Source organism: Larus michahellis, chromosome 3 (genome assembly GCF_964199755.1).
Source record: "Larus michahellis chromosome 3, bLarMic1.1, whole genome shotgun sequence".
NCBI classification, from domain to species: domain Eukaryota; kingdom Metazoa; phylum Chordata; class Aves; order Charadriiformes; family Laridae; genus Larus; species Larus michahellis.
Window position 1 is genome coordinate 11185194 of NC_133898.1, and position 21120 is coordinate 11206313.

A 21120-nucleotide genomic window follows, 5' to 3' on the forward strand; every position below is an offset into this window, starting at 1 on the left:
ACTCTTGTCCCATTTCCCATCAAGTAAGAGCAGCTACAATCTGAAATCTTGAAATGTCCTTCCTGTCATCTTTAAGTAGTAGTGCACTTTGCAGCATAGGGAATTTCTTGGTTATGAGCTTAAAATCAATTATTTGAGTGAGTAGTATTAACCTGAGGATTATATTCAAAGGAAAAGAGTGTATAAAATAGTGGTTTTAGAGATAAAGCAGTTGGTACATGGCTTCAAGTAATTATCTTTAAAATGATAGATGAGTGTTTTTGTGGATTTTGTTGACTGTTCTGTGTCGATCTGTTTGGAGACCTACATCATAGGAAGAGGTGCACTGTGTGGTTTATATAGAAATAAATTATATCCACTTCTATGGTGGAAACTACCAGCAATGACAGTGACCCCTTTCTTCCAGCTGATATTAAAAATGTTCTTTGATATGATGGGGATTACGCAAATACTGTGACTTCTTTATAAAGGCTTGAAAGTAGGTGAGATTCTGCTGCTGCATCTGAGGAAATATATTATTTAACATCAGAAACTATGCCTGGCACTATTAAGAGGGTTGGTTGTCTTGAATTCATTTGAATTCTTTATCATGACAGCTTGTGCCACTAATGAGGTGCTGTTGGGAGTGAAAGCCATTTGGAAGAGTTGCTTCATCAGCCATTTTGCATGGCAAGGAATCCCCTTAAAGCCTGGGGCCAGAGGATTTCATTGAAAGAGACCCCTCGCTCGCAGAAGCTGCAATTGCAGAGCTGTGCCTGAAGCGACTCTACTGTACTGTACACTCACCTTGAGGGTTTGGAGTTGGAATAAAACCACTTTGGGGAGGAAAATGCATATGGTCTTTCATTCCAAAGTTCCTCAAAGAGGATTTTACAACCACTTAACTTTAAAGCAAATGCAGGAGAAAATACTTTAGTATGATTTTTATATATATCATGCAGCATCATCTATGCCACGCCATCTTTTCTCCCAAACCTGTACTGCTGCTACTTTGTATTGTCCTATGGCATGCCCAGCACATGTGGGTGTATATGTAAAAAAGCTGGGTTTGTTTTCCTTCTGAGTAATGCCTTCCTTTCTCAACTGTTTCACTGAGGGGGGTTGCATAGTAGAGTGTGGCAGAGTGCGGCCTTAAAAGAAAAGCCTTTTCCTTACGCTCCCAGTCAGTATACCATGTAAAGAACAGATAGAAATTTAATCATTTGTAAAGCTTGCCCGATAGGCTGTCACGTTCAACTCTTAAATCAAAATGGCTTTTGGGTTTTTGTGAGGTTTCTTGTTTGTTTTTTTTTCCGAATACCAACAAAAGCCAGACTTTGCAAGGCAAGGGATACGTGACAGTTCTGCATTGCGCTAACACTAGCAAAAGCAGCTCTTATGAATGTGAAAGGAAAAAATCTTTGGCATTGGATTACAGCGGCACCATTACAGTGACCTGTATTCTTCGTTATCTGTTTTAATATTCCCTCTGAATGCACCAGCCGTGATAACTGAAAAGCAAAATGAGCACAAAGCAGCATCTTGCCTGACAACAGCACTACACTGTGCCCACGAGCACCAGCCTGAGCCTGCAAGCTGTTGTCTTTTTGCTCCTGGGACATTAACATGAACCGCAGTGATCATCAGGTCACTCCACACCTGGTCAGAGGCAGGCCACCTTTCCCCAGGTCCCACTGAAAGACGGTAAATGAATGATGCTACTCACATTTTTACTTTATTTTTTATATAATGTGAACAGGACGTGGTTTTCAGTGCCTTTTTGTCTAAGAGCAGGGCAACTACTTGTTGAGCTCACCTTGTGATGTGATTTGCAGGCTGATTCACTTGCTTCTATTTCTACATAAAAGATGTGAATGAACTACCTGATATAATTAAGGCCTGGGGTATGGATATCCAGTCTAAAGAGGCCTTCAGGGTTATTGCAGCTGAGCTGTAGCGTTCAGAGGGGTTCTGCTGCATCAGCGCCTGAGACTTTATTATCAGCTGGTATCATTTGATTCAGCTACATTTATTTCACCAGGACTCTACAGTTGTCTGCAAAAGGATACCTGGCCTTAGATGTTAAACAAACAAAAATCTGTCTTCTGATCAAGGTATGCTGCTGAAGTATCTATTTGTATGAATTTTTCAAGGGAGTAGCATTCTGGATATCCACTGATCCTCCGTGCTAAACTTGAAGTTCTTACCACAAAATAGGTATAAGAGAAGTAAGAGAAAAAATTCAAGTTTATTTTGGGAGGGAAGATGGGGCAGGGCTTGGAAGCAGCTTATAGACACTGAGTGCTTTCATTGGCAACAGCTTGCCTGAATATTTCTAATTGATGAGCTTGAGGTGGAAACTCCATGTTGGGCATTTAAGCCCAAAAGGCTTAAATGAGGAGAAGAGCAAACGTAGGCAAATCTGATACAGCACTTTATCATGCCTGACAGCATTAATAACTGGCAGAGATATCTAGGCAGGGTTCCGCCTAAATATAGCAGCTCTTTAGTGCATGATACTCAGGTTTTCCATGTCAGGATAAACACAAACAAAAACAGCCCCCAAAGGAATCAGATCAATTTCAAAATACATATTTTCCGTCTTGTACTAATTTATGTGGCCACATTTGTGCTGCCTTAAACAAAAGTTCAATTTCAGCCATCTTTCAGCTCCCAAGTAACTTTCAAAACCCTTAAGTAGCATCTCTTTAAGGAAATTGTAGCAAGAATGAGTACTTTACAATGCTTCAGACTCCATCCGGCATCATCTTTTCTCAAGTAATAAGGAAGGTATGTTTTCAAGTACTACGCTTCAAAATCTTCCATTTTTTTAAAAAAGTAATTATCAACAGAGAACTACATCAGAGACCAATTCTTCATCTTTAATTATTTAGGAGAGAGACTACCATCAGCAGGGGCCTGAGCACAGACCCAGCAATCACATGGTAATCGCCAGGTCCAGTGTCTACTGTGGTTTGTTCACAGTAAAAAACGCTTGAGCGCTATCAATTACAGATGTGTCTGCAGGATGTTCAGGACAGCTTTTAATAGGATACCATCTCTTCTGCCTAGGCAATGAAGCTTTTTTGGCTGGCAGTGAAAAGAAAGCTGCTCTTGGAATATGGTACGATTTCACTTTTTCAGATGCAAGAAGACGACATTCTTGAGAGGTCCCTTGCATTCTCCTTAACTTCTTCTTGCTAAATTTCTTTTTGTCTTTGCAAACTATCCCAGCCTGAGTCCCTGATCCCAATGAGGTGACAAATTTGCAGCTGTAATTTATATAGCTATAGAGCTGCAGTCAGTTCAGGAGAGGCTTACTTTGAGCCCCTGTGGGGACTAGCAACCCCAGGAAAAGGAGGTGTTTTTTAGGCAAATCGTGGCAGAGTTTGTATTTGGAAAATAGGTCAGAAGTTCATGATAAACACCACTAAATATAAACTATCAGAAAGTCCTAATCTGAGGGGTCTAAATTTTGTGGTACAAATCATAGAATAGAATCTTCATGGTTGGAAAGGACCTTTGAGATCATCAAGTCCAACCATACACACACAAAAAAACGCCTACAATCTCTGCCCCTAGAGCATGCCCTGAAGTGCCACATCTAGACGTTCTTAGAGGTGTTCTTAAACACCTCTAGGGATGGTGACTCAACCCCCTCCCTGGGCAGGCTGTTCCAGTGCCTGACCACTCCTTCAGTAAAGTAATTCTTCCTGATATCTAATCTAAACCTCCCCTGCCGCAACTTCAGACCGTTTCCTCTGGTCCTGTCATTATTCACCTGGGAGAAGAGGCCAACACACACCTCTCTACACCCTCCTTTCAGGTAGTTGTAGAGGGCAATGAGGTCTCCCCTCAGCCTCCTCTTCTCCAAGCTAAACATGCCCAGCTCCCTCAGCCTCTCCTCATATGACCTGGTCTCCAGACCCCTCACCAGCCTGGTAGCTCTCCTCTGGACACGCTCCAGCACCTCAATGTCCCTCTCGTACAGCGGGGCCCAGAACTGAACACAGCACTCGAGGTGAGGCCTCACCAGTGCCGAGTACAGAGGCACGATCACTTCCCTGCTCCTGCTGGCCACGCTATTCCTGATACAAGCCAGGATGCTGTTGGCCTTCTTGGCCACCTGGGCACACTGCTGGCTCACGTTAAGCTGGCCGTCCACCAGCACGCCCAGGTCCTTTTCTGCTGGGCAGCTTTCCAGCCACTCTGCCCCAAGCCTGTAGCGCTGCTTGGGGTTGTTGTGACCAAAATGCAGGACCAGTATGTAGTTGCAGCAGGGTTAATAGTGTCAACATGATATTTGCATTAGCTAGCTAATTATTTAATTCATCTACATGTTAAATGTCTGATTTTTATGTTAATTGGGCATATTTCTGGCAAGGAAAAAAATAACATCTGACAGTGACACTTAGCATCATTTGAATCTGGCTAACATTGAAGTAATAATTTCCGTTCTTTTACTGGGGCAGGCTGCAAATAGAAGCGTTCAGACTCTTTGCAGTTTGATAGCAATTTGCCCCTCTTCATCCATGTTCCACAAATGCAGGGCAGGGACAGGCAGAACTTGCTCCACTTTGTCTGGTGGCCCCGTGCCATCTCTGTCCTTTTATTTTCTTCTAATGCTGAAAATCCAAGGATACGCTCTTTCTTCTCATCTTTACCCTGCCCTCCGTTTTGCGCTCTCTTGTCAGCTAGAAGGAAAGGATTTAAAAAAACCCCAACCAACAAACAAGCAAACAAAACCAACTACCAACCAGACAAAAAAGCAAACTGTTTAATTTGCCAAAACCGAAAACTTAATGACTGTGTGTTGTCTGGCTTACTAGGCTTGGGTTTTACATCACATTATTTTAGAGCAATTCCTCAGCGTTTGCTAAAATGTTAAACTTGGTGGAGATCTCAGGAAATAGAGCTCCCTCATATTAGTAATTAAATGGCAACAAACCCTTTGCTTTTGCTGCCACTTTCATAAGAAGAAAATAGCACAAGGTGGCTAGTATGTAGGTTTGTTTGCAGGGCATGAGCTGCAGAGAAAGAGTAGATGATCTGAAAGCCTGAGACGTGTAAGTGATGAACGATTTTCATCTCTGATGCTTTGGTTCAGCAAGGCACTTACACATGTGACTAACCTTAAATACCTTGGACAAAATCATTACTCCACAGAAGTCGATATAATTGAGCTCGGGTTCCTTGAGCACAGGCAGTATATCATCCATTGCATGCACTAGCGTTCCTTGCCAAACAGCAGCCAAAATGTATCATGTCGGAAGAAGTGTACTTTGTATTGTAAGTTGGCATGTATATGGAGAGATTTATCTACACTCTGAACTATTGGGAGGGACAAGAGTTCTCGTAGTTTAGTTTAAGGTTATGAATATTCTTTCAGCAAACAGTAGGTAAGAGCCATTGGTGCTGTAAAAGAGCTTTGTTTCATTGATTTTGATGAGTCTGTGCCAGTTTGGTGAAGGACAAGATAACCTTTTGAATTTTCTCCTGTCCCTTTCCTTCTTACTTTTCCCAAAAGCTACTCAGAGCAGCCAATGGGAAGAGCAGAGCCTGAGTTACGCCTCTGGCATAGATGGCAGCCCGTGAGCTGGTGACAGCATGGCCTCCAGCCCCAGGGCTGAGTCGGAGGCTGGCGGTGTTATCCAAGAACCAAATAGGGTCTTGGGAGATCTCCCGTCCACTTCTTCCTGCAGTAACCACTGACTCAGCTTTTAGTATCTTAGTCGCAATACCACGTTGGGCACCTATGTTTCCTGACTTGGAAAAGTTGGTTTTGGTGGCAATAAGACTCATAAATGTGTTTGACATCCAGAGGCATGAGGTGTATCCTAAGTGTGCAGGATGATGCAAATACTTAAATTAACCAAAAGAAAGTACTCCAGAAAGAGGATATATGAAGTCTTACCTCTCTCCCAGGTAGAAGTGCTTACCTACAGCTTGACTTATATGTCTTGGAGAATTACAGTCTAGAGCTATTGCTTCTTAACACCTCATTTGTTTTTCTGATTATGGGCAATTGGATTACTCTCTCTTAAAGCAGACAATGGCATTGTCTACTTTTTTATAATGACCTAAGGACACACTAAGAAAGTGGGAGACTTGAAGCTATCTCTCTTTTTTGTGTCTCCAGAAGGGTGTCTTACAGGCACTATAATAAATCATCTCTTGCCTCCATGCTGCAAGGAGTACAAGAGTAGAGAGGACAAATGAGAGAGCTGGACTAAGAATACAGGAATATAACTCTATACTCCACTGATGAGCTACTTGCTGGGAGGGAAGCAGTCCTGGGTTCTGGACTCAGGACAGCTAGCTGTCTTAAGTCTGGAATGACAGGAGCGGAGGTAAAGTTACACTGATGCTAGCAACTCTGGAAAACCCACCCAAAGGGGACATTTGCATTGCATACAAAGTATGCATAGTTCAAGACAGTGATTTAGATAACTAAGAAGCTTCATTTTTGAGCTAGCCTTTACTGATGAGTTATTGACTGTATCTATACCTCGCTGAACAGAGCTCCAGCTAGAATAATTTGTTTGCTATTGACAAGTACTGAGGTTGAAGTAAATTAATTTAGTCAAGCTCATTGATTTTTCACCACTTATGAAGAAGAGAGGTAACATTATCTAGATACTGCAATTGCAAGCCTTCTCTTGAAGGGTCATATTCTACTTTCTTTGAAGGTAATTCAAGAAAGATAGCTGTATGTGTATTTGCTGAATTTTCCCAAGGAGGAGCCAGTTCTGACACTGTGCTTAAATTAAGGGTGACTTCTTCTGAAGGCTTAAACCTTTTTGAAAATCATGGAAGTTATAGAGATTACACAATCTCAACAGAATGAGCAGTCAGTCTGTGAGTAAAATACCCGCTCCTAGTGTTTTACAGCTTCAAAGGGTATTTGTGTTCTGTCTGTTGCCTAGAAATATGGTGTAATCAGAACTACAGGATGGAATTAATCTCAACATGCCTAAGAGAAACACTGCTCATAAATAATGTTATGCAAACCTACAAGATCTTTCTAGTCAGAACATGCCTTAGGCCTGTAGGAGGTTAGATAAGGTACCCGTGGGTAGACAGGGCTCCAGCATAGGAGGGAAATGGCTGGAGCTTCACTGGGGGCCTCTTCCTGCAGGGCACTTCACCTCAATGCGAAGGATGTCATGTTCCTGTCACTATCTTTTGTTGAATGATGCCACTAGATTGATCCTGCTCCTGCAGTTCACTCTGATATACCAGAGTAAGTGTCTTTCTGCTGTGATGTAAAATGCAGTATTTTGTGTAAGGGCAGTCGAATTCTCTGAGCAGAGGCCAATAAATTGGTTTCCTGCTTTATTTATACCTCAGTGCTGCATAGCGGTTGCTCTCAAAAAAGCCAGCTTCTTTCCTTACTTCTACCCTGAAATCCCCCCTGCTCATGCTATTGTAGTGATAAACTAGATCCGTTATTTAGCTATGGATATCTCAATTATTGTTGTTCTTGATGGGTCTAGTTCTGTTCTTTGTTACTCTTATGAGTTGGATTAAAACTAGCCAGATATTGAATGGTTCCTATATCAATAAAGACAGAGATGTATTTATGTGCAGAATAAACACAGCTTTGCCCAAATAATAAATGAGTGGAAGAGCCATGCAAGCTAAGCATGTGCGAGTGGTTAATGCCAAGGACTTATGGAACCATTAGGACCATGAGTGCTAACCCTAGGTGACTTTGATTCACATTCACTAGTCATAAACAGTCAGGTTAATTTCCACTTAATTTATTCAAGCTGATTGGAAAAAAATAATGTAAAGCAGTTATTGATCTCCTTTGTGCGGAACTTTCTTAAGAGAAAAATCAAAGAACCATAACGTAGTTGTATAGAGTATACAGGAAATGGTCTTGTTAATTACTTCATTTTATATATGAGAAACTATCAAAAATGTATGGTGCATCTGGATTTATTAGAAAGGCCAGTCTCTGTTCTGCATTGGCTCCATTCTTATACAAGTGTTTAGTACTTTATTTGTGTTACTTTGTAAGCATTCCTATAGTGCCATATGGTTTCATGTTTTAGTAACTACCTATGCCATAGATTTTTGACACCCTTTTTAGTCCTCATCTGTGAATAAAATGGCTAATCTAGGCAGCGTGGTCATACTTTAATTGATTACTCAAAAAAAACCCTCCATTTTGTGATAAGGGTGATGTAATAGCAATTACCTGTTAGTTAAGTGTGGAAAAGGTATGATAACTACTCATTCCCATAGCTAAAGAGTTTAACGTGTAGCTGAGAATTATGATAGTGTAAGGTGTAAGTGCAGTGCAGTTAAGATACATGGATTTCTAATATGAAAAGTACTTCATATATCAAGTGACGATAATAGATGAATCAGGCATATGAGCTTTCCAATTTTGTTACTCGTACTCTATCAAACCCCAGGGTTTCCAGCATTGTCACTGCTCAGTGCATAACGCACGGCGCTTCTGTGCTTAGCTGTTTAAACACAGAACTCCTGTAGAACAAAGAAATGTGCAGGGACACAAGGTGCATTAATAGTTTCAGTGATATTTACACATTTGAAGTGATTTGGGTGCTTCTGATAAAATGATTATTTATGAGTTTAGGGTTAGAAATCCTAGCTTCCTTTTTGAAAATATCTACCAAAGAATATGTATATTGTGAATGTAATTGCTTTGCAGTTGCTTTCATCTTATGATAAAAGTGTGATCTAGAGAGAAAAAAAAAATCGCATCAGCTCTCAGATTTCTTCAAGAATGTTGTATTCACATATATAAAGACACAACTTCTACCTGTAGCTTTTATGGGTGATACTAAGAAATGGTTTCCACTATAGGTGCGTTCAAAATGTATAAGTTTAACTCTTGCAGCTAGCAAAACCAATTTTTTTTTTTCCCACAAGCAAAAGCAATTTTCTACAAGTGTAAAGGAAAATGAGTCCTGTCTTTCTTTGGTGCCAAGGAAATGAGAATGTTCTCCCTTTGCACAGGACAGTGGGCGCTGGGTTATTGCCTGGTCTCGTTGCTGGTGGGGAATCTCTCTCTTCCCTCAGCTGTCTCTGCAGGCTGCCAGTACTGCTGCTGCAGTAGAGAGGTATGGCCAAATTTAGTTTGAAGGCAATTGGCTCTGTCGAACGGTATTGGAAGTTTCATCCTGAAAGCTTGCAGGGTTGGGTCACGTGCGAATGAAGGCAGAGTTGCAAAGCTTGGGGCACGAGGGGGTGGCTGTGCAAGGGAGCACGCAAATAATTTCCAGCATTCCCTGAATTGTAACTCTCTTGGAAGATATCCCTTGCTACTTGTAGCAATGTAGAAGCACCATTCAGATGCTCTTGAGGGTTTTGGAGGCATTTTATCAACGAGTGATATCTGCTTGGCTGCCAGCAATTTTATTTGCAGTGATAGGAAAATAATCAATTTATGCCAAATTGAATTCGAATGTGTTGAATTTAGAGTACAAGGGCTCCAAATAATCAAGCAAATTAGAACAAAGACTGATTAGAACACAGACATGTGCAATCAGATCCAAATGCTCTCCGCTCGATGGGCAAAGAGATCAGATCAATAATATTGTGCTGCTGGGGGGGGGAACCCACAAAAAACCACAAACCAAAACCGTTTGAATCCCAAAGCAACTGTAAACTTGCCAGACCAATTTTTCTTCACCACTTTTGTCTCCCCCTGCAGTGACCACGAACAGCATAGAGCTCCCGTACCACAGCCACCGACATGCAGGGACAGGCTGAGGGGGGCACTGGGTGGAAACAAGTGTGCAGAAGGGGAGCTAGCCAAGCGTGGGTGTCCTCCCGTTTGGCATCTAAATTGTGCCTACCAGAAGCCATGTTGTAGAGAGAGAGAATTTGTATGGCATCAGGAATAAGCTGTTTACCACTTCTATGTGGAAAATGGCATGACCTGCTCTGTTTTCACATCTGTCTTTGAAGATACATAAATAGTAATCTTAGTCTGCTCGAGATTTTTCTGGAGCTTATTCATATTGTCAGCTTTCTGGACAATACCGCCACATTCCTTCCATATCTGAGGCATACAAATCTTCAAGAGCTATTAGTGGACCAGTATATTCATTCAGTAGTTGCTGAAAGAAAGATGGAATGCAAATATTACAGCTCCCTGCTACTCCTAGTGGACAGGAACAAATACATTCTTTTCCCTTGAAATCCTCATTAATTTCTTGATCTGTTTGGGTACAACAGTGACTTTCAGTCTCCAGACATCAGAAGCGTTGACCTTTACAAAATAGGCACTTCAGTGCTTTTTCATAGTATGTTGTCATTTGTGGTTCAAAGTCCAGACCCTGTTGATTCTAGTTTATATTAAGGATTTATATAAGGATATATATATTAAGGATTTTTTCACTCAAAAAACCCCAAACTCTTAAAATGTAACCACAGGCTCTTTATGCCAAAACTAAACAATTATTTTTTCTATCAACGAAGTCTGTCTCTCCCTCAAAATTATCTTATTTGAAAACTTCAGACCTGCCTTCAGTGCAAAAAATTGTTAAGAAAACGTTTGAGAACATGGTCCTCCTATTGAGAGATGGGAATTAAGAGGTGAGAGGTCAGCTCTTAGTGAAGGATTCCGTGATAGATTTTGTTGTTGTTGCTTTAAAAAAAGAAAAAGGGGGGGGGGCGAGGGGGGGATGTCCAGCATATACTTTTGAGGCCTTTCAATTGAAGTACTACAGTATATTTATTTTCAAAGGTACATTATGAGCTTTGTGTTCTGGAGACTATTGGAGGGTTGTTTTTTTTTTTTACTGGCTAAGTTTTAGGTTGGTGTCGTCATGTTTAGTTGTCTCATTACAAGACGAACACAATTTTAAAAAGGGTCTGATTTTAGGCTAATAATCCAAATGGAGATTTACTTTATTTTAGAATAACCTTAGCATCGCAGAATATCGTAATTTGAGTTTTATCTGCTGTTATTCTTGGAATAGAAACAAAAGCCATCTGCTTTCTAGCTCTTCCGTAGATATCCATCATCTCACTGGCAATTTTGTTCGACATGATCCCAGCTGATGTTTCATCTCACTAAATTCTGTGGAAATACACAAAATCAGTAGGTTTTCTTGTCTTAAAAGTAGCAATGAGAAGAACAACATAATAAAACAAACCAAACAAATTTTAAGGCAATTAAACAAGATGTAAAAACAAAGAAAAAAACACCACAAAGGATCTAGTCAAATTAATATGGCAACTTGAAAAAGCATAACTCTGCAATTCAGAGCTACATATGGCCTACAGTAAAACATTTGAAAACTAAGATTCGTTAGGTAGCAGGATTTTGGAATTTTCTTACTGAAAACCCTGCAACCTAACATGGAAGATCTCTTCTTACACCACTCTGCTTGGAACTACTGAAGGCACTTTCTGCTCTGCCTATTTTGTTGTCAGGTCATAACCATTCCAAGTGCCAACGTTTTGTGTGGTTTGTAATAAACTTTATTATCAGAAAACATTTATTTCCCTTTTATTTCAGCTATTCAGCTATAACTGTTTTTGATGACCATTTTTGGAGGTGGCAGCATCAGTGTTCACTTAGATGTAGTTTAATACGCTTGAAAACAAGTGGTAATCGGCTTCAAGGTGTGCTATTACAATCATCCCCCAAGTCTGTCTCCCCTCCTTGTCTTGCGAGTCCCCAAGGCTGATTTCTTGTGAGCTTACCTCGAAATTCACTTCTCAAAGGAATACTGTAAGGTTTCACCTCTTAACAGTCTTGGGTGGAGGGGATGAATGGGGGTAAAAACTTGAGTTCCATGACGCTCGCAACTCAATTTCAGTGCTCCATTGTCCGCAGACCCTTGGGCTGCTTGTCCCTCCTCCCTGCTGATGTTTACCTGACTTGGAGCCCCTCTCTGCGTCGCAAGGGGAACGCCATGTACTGCTCCAGCCTCAGCCTGCGAAAGTCTCTGCAGAGCTGTGCCCGTGCCGGGGTTCAGCTGCCAACTTTACATCTGCCGCTGCAGTTAATGGATTGGAGTAGGAGTCAATCTGCCTGTCCGGGGAGAGGTTGTGTTGTCGGTTGTGGTTTTGTTTGGTGTGTTTTTGTTTTTTTTCTCCACGGTCCCCACATTTTCTTCTATCCTGAATTCCAACCTGGCATCTCCAGTACCATCATAAGTTGAGGAGAAAAACTAAAAATGCAGACAGGATCGGTCATTTATTGCTTGCATTTTGTGTCTTTAACATCACCTTTAATGCAGTATTTATAAACAAAATTAACTTCAGTTGTCAGAGTAAAACATTCTAATTTCTGAGCTCTTTTTAAAACAAGGCTGGATTTTCCCTCATTCATTTTTTCCTGGAAAAGGTTGCCATTCCACTAAAGTTGGCCAAAACAACAACAAAAATAAACCTAAAAATATTGCTTGTCACTTCTGATGGTGTCTTTGTCACACACATGCAAAAAAAAGGACTATAGCAACACGAGTGTGTTGCTATGAACTGACAGATTGTGCTCAGTATAAATCAATACATGTTTATATGCTTTGTGTGTCTTCAAACAGTCTGTTTATGAACTTTAATATGTACAAAAGAGTAAATATCAGGATCTGACCGTGTGGTTGCTCATGAGGATTGCAGCCAGGACCAGGCAAGCGATGCATATTGCTCAGAGCTAGCTGCTACCAAAGTTTTCAGATCTCCCTTTTTGGCATCTCCCTTCTTTCCTGGAGAGGAATTAAAATTCCCCTTCTCCTTCCTCTGTTGTGAAAGAATACTTTGCTGCTGTCTTCTGGACTCTTCTCCTCTGGAGATATTCCAAGCCCACATGGATGCGTTCCTGACCAACTTGCTCTGGGTGACCCTGCTTTGGCAGGGTGTTGGACTGGATGACCTCTGAAGGTCCCTTCCACCCCCTGCCATTCTGTGATCTAATTCCAAATCTCACAGGGGAATCTCCAACATACATAAAGGTGATCAAAGCTCCAGTGCTCAGTCTAGTGCACCAAAAAAAAGAATATGTGGGATGGAGGTATCTCAAGAGTCCATATAGCGAGCTACAAAGGCTGAATAGTGATAATGATGACGTGTGCATATACTGCAGGGCTCTTGAGCACTTATTTCTGACAAAAGCATTCTCCAGCTTTTACAGTGGCCCAAAATAACGTTCGATGGTTGTCATTCTCTTCATAGTCACTGCCTGCCTTATTGCTCTGGAATTCCCCTGAGCTGAAATGCTGTGTTTTCCTGCTACGCTGTGCACTGGGAAGCTCATCAACTGGGCAGACTACCAAACAGGCAAAACTATGGAGGTGCGTATCTTTTTCTGTGCTCTCTTCACCATTAAACATGACATCGCCTGACTCTCAAAATCAGCAAATGCTTGAATATTAGGTCTATTGCTTTGCCAGCAGCCATGTAGTGAGCTGGGGGAGAGTCTGAGAGCACAATCTGAAAAGCTGTCTTGCGTAGTGCAGTAGAATTGCTTTTATGGTCCCTCCTCACCATGTCTCCAGCATCTGGGTGAGGTATAAACGTAACCTACCTCAGGGAAGTTACCTGTATTTTGGTCAGGATTTTAGCGATAGATCTGCCAAATGACTTGTTCTTCAGACACTAGTTCTTGTCTATATGCTCAGCTCTAGTTAATGCACATCTTTATTTTCTTGCCTGAGAACAACTGTCCGCTTTCTGATCTTTTTTCCATGTTTTAGTGTTTGGGATCATATCTGTGTTTCATCAATATACAATTTGATTTATTCTCCAGTTCATCATTAAAGATATTAAATTATATCAGTCAACATGACAAGAAACATTTTTCTATCTATTCTTCCCACTTAAAGTCTATACCTTCTTTTCCTTTGTAATCAAAAATTTCCAAATGTTATTCTACAATATACTAATACTTTGATCAGGTAATGTCTTGCCAGATTCCTTACTAGAAAATTTCATTGTTATAAGCAGCTGCTTAAATTTTAGTCAAATTAAGAATGTCTTTCTCCTTCTCCTGCTTTCTCCTCTGCCTCATCAAACAATATATTTTTTTCCTCATATATGTTTTTTTCCAAATAAAGCAATTTGGGTTATTGCCACAGTTGCTTCACTTTGAACTTCTATTACTCAGGAGGGAGCATTGCAAAACACTTCCACGAATATCTCCTACTATTGATTTATTTTTATAAAAATTTTCAGCTTCTGCCAAACACAAGAGGGACTATAACTGGAACATAGGTTCCCAGAACTGTTAGAGGTAGAAGTATCCATGGAAACAAACTTTACTGCAGATGTTCAGATATTCTTCAGTCATCCCAACCAGAGGTAGAGAACAGTATTGACTAACCTGTCTTTGAAGACTCGCAGCTATGCAGCGCAGCTTTAGCTCTGTTTAATGCCAGTCCCTAAGCAAACTGTTGGCACAGCTCCAACAGGTTTCCTTTACAGGACAAATACTGTTGAATAATTGTGATAAACTAATAGATCCAATACCCTGATACTGTCTTTGTAGGAGGGGGAAAAAAAAAAAGGCTAAACTTTTCCTAAAGGTTTTATTGTCTCAAGTTGCATCATTAACTCTTATTTCCTCCCTTTTTGCTCTTTTTTGAAAGCAGCTGTGTTAAATCCCTTCATTAACCTTCAACATTTCCCCCCCTGCTTCTTGAATCTGAGCTAATCCCTAGCGATGACTGCAGCCAAGCAAGCCCTGCTCTCCTGAATCAGTCAAGCAGTTCCACCTACTCCACAGCAAAGCACGGTGAGGAATAGCATAGGTGGGATTAGATGGACGAATACATGAGAAGCAAGTAGGATTCTACTGCTCCACACAGTTCTCACAATCCAGTCCTCAAATAATTCTCCCTGAATTTCTAAGAGATACCTGAAAGTTCTTGTGTCTTTGTTTTGGGTTTTTTTTTTTTCTCTCTCTAGTTTTCTGCAGGCACTTTGCATCTAAGTCAGTTTGTAAAGGTCTAAGTGCTTACCAGCTGCCTCTCAGTGCACACTCTCCTGCAGCGAGCTCGCCAGCACACAGACTACTTCAAGTGTGAGTTTGCAAATCCCAGTCTGCTGTCCCGCTTGAACCTGGCCCCGAGTACAGGGTCTCCTTCTATGCCTTCATTTTTTAGGCCATTTATAATTCCTAGGAGACAATTTTTCTTTAATCCTGTCAAAAACTAGACTCGTAATCTAATTTTTCGTTGTTTTTCTCTGTTGCTCTTCAAGATTAACCTAACCTGCTGCTCAGACAGAGACTTCTCAAGTTGATAAAAGTTGGCAAAGGGAAATGTGAGCTGACAGCAGAATTGTTGGCCTGGTGTCCACCCCTTCATCCCGTTCTCTTGTTCGTTCCTCTGTTTTTGTTGCCAAAATAACTATTTATGGAGTAAATTCTTATTTTAATAAGCATTAACCAGGCAACATGTAACTACAGATACTGGAACAGAAGATGCTATATTCTGTCTTGTAGAATGTCAATGTAACGCATGGATCTTAAAACCACAGTTACTTTTTTTTTTATAAAGACATCAGATATGCTAAAGGTTTCTCAGATGATTCATGGCTTTTTTTTTTTCACAATTTCCATCTTATTTGCATCGCTCCTTAGTTTGGTTTTACGCACAAGTCTAGATGATATGGATTTGTTATACAGTACTTGTGTTAAGCTGAGTGAAGGATTCACCAGTGAGACTCCCAGAGTGTCACCAGTGATTGCTTTCAGACCTCCTTAATGGCATATGGGTTCAGTCCCACGAGCCACGTTAGACTCCGTTGCTTTCCGGCCGTGCGCTCTTCCAGAATGTAACAAGAGAGGATCTTGCCAATTACAGTTGTTCTCTGTAAATGGGACAGTGAAAATTAATGGGATTTGCCTGACAGCAGGTCAAAGATCTTTTTAACTTCATTCTTTCTGTTTAGCTTATTGGCTTGATAATGCTGGAAATCAATCGTTGGAGAGGGATTCTGTATTGTGTCTTAATCCGTGGCAAACAGATCATGTACTCTGAAATAACTACTAAGAAATGAAGCTTTATTTGTTGTTAACTGTGTAAGTCTTCATGGTGTCATGTTACAGGAACACTTTCGGCAACAATTTGAGGAAACATAATTCAGTAGTCACAATTTAATCCTTTGCTTGATGTTTAAAAACAAAAGAATTTTTTTTTTTTTTACAAAAAACAAAGGGGGAAGAAAAAGGACTCCAGACCCTGTTAACTCTAGTTTATATTTATATTAAGGATTTATATAAGGATAATATATTTATATTAAGGATTTTTTCACTCAAAAAAACCCAAACCAAAACTTCTTAAAATGTAACCACAGGCTCTTTATGCCAAAACTAAAGAATTATTTTTTTCTGTCAAAGAAGTCTGTCTCTCCCTCAAAATTATCTTCGTTTCACTTTGGAAGTAAAATTTGTTTGGAGATGATCAGTTATGACTCCTTAATATTATTCTGAGACTACTGTAATCTTGTAATTGTCTTCAGTAATGGTGTCCCTGTAGGCCCTGATCATTCAAGTGGTAAAACAAATGTGCTCATTTTGACGTTAGGCGTGAAATACATTCCTGGGACTTCAGTGAGATTAAAAAAATGTCAACAGTGAGCAACCAGGGAGTACTTGCACCTTCCTGAGCACTTCCAGCTGAAACCCAGCGGTGTTCCCTCCAGGCGTGGAGCAGGCTGGGGGGAGTGCTACAGCCACGATGGGAGCCGCATGGGTTTACGTTACAGCATTGAGTGGACTGGCACCTGGGGGAACCCAACACAGTGGGGAGGGGAGAGTGAGTGCAGAGCATTACAAATGCCTGAGAAATGTAATGAATAATTAGATGCATCCCTCAAGGACTGACTTAGACAGCTAGAGAAACGGTTCCTAGATAATTCACAGCAGTACTAGTTTTGTTGGTTTTCCCATAAGCTGGTAGGATTGTGAGCAAGCCGTTTACATGATAAAGGACTGAGAAACATAGTTGCTAGAGTCAGCAAAATTATTAGTAATTATTATGGTAATTAGTAATGGTAACTTCTTGTACTAATGGATCCCCTCCCCCTTTCAATTAGCTGCGCGTGAGATGACAGTCTTTTGGCAGAAAAGAAGGAAGGAAAAAGTGCTGTTTGGTTTCGTTTGCTCATAACCAGTCCTAGAGAGGATAGGGAATTACGGCAGAATGGAAGCCTGTGACAGGCCAGTGATTGCTATCGGTCATTGTAACTGGTATTGTTGTTACTGGCTTATTCTTTTAGTAGCAGTTCTATAATTTGTTGACATCATTAGCTAGGAGTAACTGTCTCTAACCTTCATTTTGCTTGAGGTTTGCCATTGCTCTATAAGATGAACGAAAGACTCGTATGCCTGAGGCTGGATTTGCTAGCCTAATAGGGCCTCGCCCTCTGCCTGCAAGGGTGTTCATAACAGGGGAAAATTGATTAAAGAGACTTTTTCATGGGAAGAATCCATTCTGTACAAGTACAAAGATGCGTATTTAATTTGCGTGAGCTAACACCCAGGGCCAAAGCAAAGGACAGCCAAATCGGATATCAGTCAATTTGACCTGGGAGGGTAGTGCCTGAAGTGACCTTGGGAATGGTAGTCTTATGGAAAATAATGCTTAAAACCCTTAAAAAGATAGACAAGGGAATGTTGAAGATAGTAACTGCTAAGGTGAGCACAAAGAAGTGCCTGCGAATGCCTTCATAAAATTTATGCATTACACCATCTTCAACCTCACTTACTAGCGTTTTCATGGCATTTCTAGTGGCAGTAAAAAATTGATGTCAAGTCCTGCAAGAAGTTTCTTTTGGGCATGGGCCTAATGCCAACTACAAATGCTACGTGTCTTGCACAACACCCATCTTGAGACTGCTTCATGAGCCACTGCTGCATGAAAGCGCCTGTCCAGCCTCACCACTTGCATGCATAATCTTACCGACTTAGCTGCTACTTCACGAGCACGTCTGCTCTTTTAGATAATTCAAAACCCATGAACTCATTGCATTCATCTTGACTTCTTTTATATTGATCCTACTGAAAAAGAGCCTCTTCTCAGTGAACCTGTGTGAACTGTAGTGGCACATACGCAGAATGGTTTTTCTGGAGAGCTGTACTGTGCAGGAGGTAGGAGGATGCTGACTTCTGAATCGTTTATCAGCATTAATCAACTATGCAATAGTTTCCTATTGCAAGCTCAGCCTTTGTCATCCTGAAATATTGAAACTGGGGAGATTTAAATACTCTGCAAATATATGCCCGGTCATGGGGAAAAATGAAAAATGCCAAGCTCTGATTAATGACTCTGAAGGCGTTTTGACAGTGCAGAGCTGAGTGCCTGATGCTCTCACCCTGAACTTGGTGAGTTTCGGTTGTGCTTCCTGGGAATGAGCTGGGAGCTGTTAGCAATGTGCTTCCTTCGAGGGACTTGGTGGATCAGCACATTCCTTTTCCGGCGGCTGCAGCGAGCGTCCCATTTAAATGGGTGGCTTTTTAAAAGCAGTTCATGGGAGGAGGTTGTGTTTCGGGTGGGTTGGGATTTTTCCTTTTTTTTTTTTTTTTCTTCTTTCTTCCTGTCTGGCCCCCCGGGAGGCCATTTCACAATCCGACTGCTGTAATGATGGTTAGGAGCATTCACTCTTGGGAAGTTTTGTAGCTCTCATGTTTTACCTTATGGAGCTGTTTTCCCTCCTCGGGGCTTACCTCACTCAGACTTACAGCAGCAATCCCATTAACTTTTTATTTTGGCTAATGAAGCCAAAGTCTCAGTTCCCAATTTCCTTCTGTTCTCCAATTACCCTGGTAGTCCTTGTCAAACCAATTCTAGTTTCTTACTTTTATACGGCTCTGGTAGCTTTTGTTCAGCGTTTCAAACGAGGTAATTAAGCCCTTGTCTAGCATCTTGAATGTTGAAAATTATGCTCGTAGATCCATTTTTTTTCACTCTTGTCACTCCATGGCAGCTTAAAGTCAGTCTGAAATCACCGTGGTTGTTCTTCAACTAGTTTTCCATTTGGCAGGTTTACATCAGGAAACTTTGCTGTTTCCTGAGCCTGAGCTCACATCTCGTACTGCTGAGATTTACCCCATTCTGATTTCCTTCGTCATTCATAAGCCTGGTTTGCATAAAGAAAATTGGCAGTTGACAAATACTGCTAATAAAAGCATGTTGAGAGCAGCTCAGAAAAGAGCACTCTTTTAATAATTCAGTGTAACAAAAATAAAGCCGATAAATCCGAGAGTAGATTTTTATATTTTATTTTGAAAAACGTTCTGTGATTATTTTATACTGATTTTCATTACAAAGAGGGGGGGTGTACAGCGTGAAGCTCCTAGGCTGCATTAACCGTATGTAAAAAGCCACCTTTCCAAACTGATTTAGGAATAATAATGCTTTGGCTTCCACCCTGCAAATTGCAAATCAACTTAACTTTGAACACAGTAAAGGTCCCAGCAGTTTCTCTAGTAGTGAAGTCAATTACTTGGCATACAGTTATTTATTGCTTTGAATAGATTCTTTAGGACCAGCTATTTGCTGGAACGTTCCGAGAGGGATAAAATGAATTATTCTAGGTAGGACTGCATAAGGTGTGTAACAAGAGGGGAGAATTGCTGGCGTGTTTTGAGTGGGTCGTGGGGGTGGTTTTTTGTTTTAGGTTGTTTTTTTCTTTAGTTGTTTGGGATAAGGTGTCTTGCATGGCTGTGTTCTGGGTTGGTTTTTTTGGTGCTGGTTGCTTGGTTTTGGTTGTTTTGGTTATGGTTTTTGGAGGGTTGGATTGGTTTGCTCAAAATGAATCCAAAATGTTTCCTCACACGTCAGCACTCTGGTTGAAATTTGGTATTAGACTTTAATCACCTACCTGGATAAATCCCATAGGTGTTACTTTTAAACCTCAGTAATAACCCTGAATTCTGTAACTACACTTAATCAAGTAATACTTCTGAGATTTGTCTCACAAGCTTGGAGGTTTTTTTTTCATGTTCAGGGTTTGGCTTTGCCCCTTTTCTGCCTTTACCGGAGCTCCCTGTGGAATTCACTCTGTGACAGAATTCATCCCAAAACACAGCCTGCAGACTGAAATCCAAGATTTGTTAGTTACTGCTACAACTCAGATGAGGTCTCTGAAGCAAAATACTCAAATTTGGGTGCTGCTGAAAAAGACATCAGATGCTTACTGTGGCATGTATCAGGAGAACTGCACGTTGTTGTTTTTAATAAAGCCCACTTTTTTAATTAAAGTAAATAATCTCCAAACTTGATTTCTTGTCAAAAAGATATGGGAGCGAGCAGAGTATGTGCAGAAGTAAATCCTGGTATTTATAAGCTACTTAAGAAATATACAGGTTGTGATATGTCTGCTGAGACCTTGGTTCTTCTTGCATGTGACCCAAATAACTTTAATATTGGAAGAAATAATTCTGCTGAGAAAAGTGGGTGAATTTAATACGGGGAGCTGGACTTGTGCTTACCATGTTATCCAGCAGTTGAGGTTCTTTTTACATGAATTAGCTTTAGATAAAATAGCAGTAAACCATATACTCCTATTTTGTCTCCTGCACAGCATAGACGTTGCAGGAGATAACTTCAAATTTAATTTCCAGACGTGCTGCACTCTGTCAACAGAGTGCAAAAGGCATAACAAGAACTTTGCACTTGAGCAAAAACTTTTTGGACAATCTGATTTAATAATACAGAAGAGAAAATAAAATTTCCTCCTAGGTTCTAGGTTGGTATAAATAGACATAACTTTGACTTCTGTAGGTTATGTATCAAAGATATGTATTTTTTGTGTGCGTGTGAACTTTATTTCTGTCACAGGTACTTTTTCATTGACAGTGTGGCTCTATTTAAAGGGGGGGGGGGGGAGGAGGTGTGGGGAGGGGATGGAATATTTCCATTGTGCGGGGCAGGGGAAAAAAAGCTGCTGATATAAAGCCAGAGCTAAGGAGGATGCCTCTGCCCGGCAGAGATGGGCTCTAGCCTTGCCTCCCCACAGCACAATTAAAATTCCAGTTGCAGCTCCGAATACAATCGGTTGTGTCTGACGCCGAAAGTCACTCTAAGAAAGAAGGTCCTCATAGGCGATGGCGCTTCAAAGGCTTCCGACCAGTTACAAATGACACATCGCTGGATCACAAAGCCCAGTATAATTTAAGACCTGCCATTATCATAAGTACTTATTAAT

General features: G+C 40.8%; 1 long non-coding RNA gene across 3 annotated transcripts in view; it reads left to right on the forward strand.

The window, feature by feature from the left end:
- Window positions 1-13141: 13141 nt before the first annotated feature.
- Window positions 13142-21120, forward strand: part of LOC141740241 (uncharacterized) — a 47080-nt gene continuing 39101 nt past the window's right edge. For all 3 annotated transcript variants that reach the window (XR_012585931.1, XR_012585932.1, XR_012585930.1), the window contains exon 1: window positions 13142-13262. This is a non-coding gene — a long non-coding RNA (uncharacterized LOC141740241). The remainder of the gene's footprint in view (window positions 13263-21120) is intronic.